This window comes from Squalius cephalus, assembly GCF_949319135.1.
Source record: "Squalius cephalus genome assembly, chromosome: 24".
In the NCBI taxonomy this organism is placed as follows: Eukaryota; Metazoa; Chordata; class Actinopteri; order Cypriniformes; family Leuciscidae; genus Squalius; species Squalius cephalus.
Genome location: NC_137145.1, coordinates 23,377,521 through 23,380,238, shown reverse-complemented (window position 1 = coordinate 23,380,238; position 2,718 = coordinate 23,377,521). Strand labels below are relative to the sequence as shown.

General features: G+C 40.8%; 1 long non-coding RNA gene across 1 annotated transcript; it reads right to left on the bottom strand.

Moving 5' to 3' along the window:
* Positions 1-764: 764 nt before the first annotated feature.
* LOC307152898 lies at positions 765-2,379 on the bottom strand. Its single transcript, XR_013820084.1, has 3 exons — positions 2,316-2,379; positions 1,958-2,022; positions 765-1,318 (listed from the first exon to the last, which is right to left on the bottom strand). It is a non-coding gene; the product is annotated as an uncharacterized lncRNA (long non-coding RNA).
* Between the last annotated feature and the right edge of the window lie 339 nt (positions 2,380-2,718).

Here is a 2,718-nt window from a genome sequence, read left to right as displayed (position 1 = left end):
GACGAGCTGCTTTGTGACTGGATTTAATATATGAATATCAGTCACGTGACCTCTTACGTCATCCGCTCTTTTTCCAGTTGACTGCCGCCATCTTGAGTACCTACCGAGTACTGTCTATGGTACTCTTCAAATTACATAGAGTAACACTGCTAGGGATAATAATGGCAGTATCATAAAAATAAAAATAATGATAATTTACACAATTACAAATTTGATTTGCTTTTAGCCATTAATTTAAATTTAAATGTTGAATAGTTTGTACCACCCCTTAACTCAGTTGGTAGAGTATTCCAATAATGAATGGCTCTAACTGAAAAGACTGATGGTCCGAAAGTTGAACGTCTAAACTGTACAACACAGTCTCCTCTAGTAATTGCTCTGCCATTGGTATCCTTTTGCGTTATAAACTGATTAAATGGGGGAGGTGCATAACCATTTAAAATGTAAGAAATCAAACAAGCATCAACAAAATGTTTAATATTATCAAAACTCAATAAATTATATGTTTGCACTATGTTGCGATGATGAAAACTGTTAGTCCTCCTATCAAATGTCTGTTTGTAAAGAGGAAAAGCTTATCAATCTGCAGGTCAGGCTGGTGCTGCGCTGCACACTATGGCAGTGTTACAGGCGTCCCAGGCTGACCTGTTGAAGGACTTGAGTGCAGGCAGTGCAATAGATGAGGAAGCATTCTCTGAACTGTGCAGAGCCACAGATTTGTCTCTCCGTGCTACTAAGCAAATGACCCGTTCAATCGGCCGTTCAATGTCAGCGCTGGTTAGCACGGAGAGGCACCTGTGGCTGAACTTAACTGGAATTAAAGATAAAGACCGTGTCTTTCTGCTAGACTCCCCAGTTTCACCCTCTGGCCTGTTTGGTGACTTCATCAATAAACACAGTCGTCTCCAGGTTCAGAGAGCTTAAAAAGCATGAGGAAGCTTTTGTTCAGTTCCTTCCTCGCTGCACACAAGGGGAGGGGCCATCGGTCACCCAACCTCTCCCCGGTCCTTCAAAAGCCAGGGAGGTTAAAAAGTGTTTACTGTCAATGCAAAGTCGTCTCCTCAAAGATGTAGTGCTGAAATTCCTCCAGCAGCTCTTGTTTTTGCAGTACATCTGAATGTCTTTAAAAACTGTCCAGTGAATTCCCATGTACGGAGTAGGGAAGGCTGGAATCCACGAATCTCAATATGTTCTGTGGCTTTGTCACTTTGAAGGCATTGCAAGTATTTTAGAATTACTTTCCAGGAAGTTCCATGTTCTGTGAGTAGATGACGTCACTGCTGTCACGTTCTCTCATTCTTTACTGTGTTGTAGTTTTCTAGGAAAAAACAGAGGTTAAAGGTGGTATCAGCGATTTCAGGCCCAAACATAAATGATCACATTCATCTAATATTTCGCTAGCTGCACGCCCCATAAGCATGCTGTCAAAAAACCGCGTCTCTCTAGGTAGCCTAGGCTCTGAGATCTGCACACAAAAACAGTTGGTATCAACATCACTCAAAACCAAAATAAATAGTGTTCCAACCAATCATCGACAGGGGCGGGTGTTGTGAGGTTTTGCGCTCGTGCACGGCTGCCTATGACGGCTGCACGTGAAAACCTCACAACACCCGCCCCTGTCGGTGATTGGTTGGAACACTATTTGTTTGGGTTTTGATTGTTTGGCCAAACAGACTGAAAACAGCTGTTTTTGTGTGCAGATCTCAGAGCCTAGGCTACCTAGAGAGACGCGTTTTTTTGACAGCATGCTTATGGGGCGTGCAGCTAGCGAAATATTAGATGAATGTGATCATTTATGTTTGGGCCTGAAATCGCTGATACCACCTTTAACACAAACATTCATGGGAACATGTGATTCCATCACAGTGGTCTGTATCATTAAAGAAAGTCATTCTCTACTCTATCTGTTCATTCATTCTAGTTTGTGTCAGTTTTTTCTGAACACTAAATATCTCACCTTATCATGGATCTCTTCAGATATATCAGTTTGACTCTGCTCTGGACCACCAGAATCATGAGAAACTGGAACAAAACATTTGATTCTCTTTATATGGTTTATATGTGGTGAACAGACATTTCTGATAACTTTATGCTAAGTCACATTTTTATCATCAGATATAGTGGAGAACACACAGTGTTCTGCTTCAGTACGGGAAGAATAAGCTGTCTGTCATATTTTGCAACACTAACTGTATGTAAAATAAAATAAAAATTTCTTTGAGAAGAAAAAATACATGTACAGTATCATATCAAACTAGAAGCTAATAGCATAATGTAAATTGTTGTATTGTATTACAACTTTATAATATACTTACAATTCGGTCGTTTGTCAATGCTCTCCTGTTTTACCAGTCTGATGTGATTACCAGGCTGTGGTCTGGATGAGCAAGATCGCGCATCACGATGCAGTAGAAGGTAAGTCTTTGGGGAAGCACGACCTGATCATCAGATTCCTTAAGGGTGCTAGGAGGTTAAATCCACCTCGTGTTTTGCACTCTGTACCCTCTTGGGACCTAGCTCTGGTACTTAGAGCTCTTCAAAGTCCTCCCTTTGAGCCTTTGTTGACAGTAGAGCTTAATATCCTGTCCATTAAAGGAGAACTCCGGTCAATTTTAACATTGAGCTAATTTTTTAGTAAATTTGGAGTGCTGTCAGTACAGAGAACAACGACAAAAATTTGTGTTGCCTACATCGTGTTATCCTCTTTTTAAAATTTGC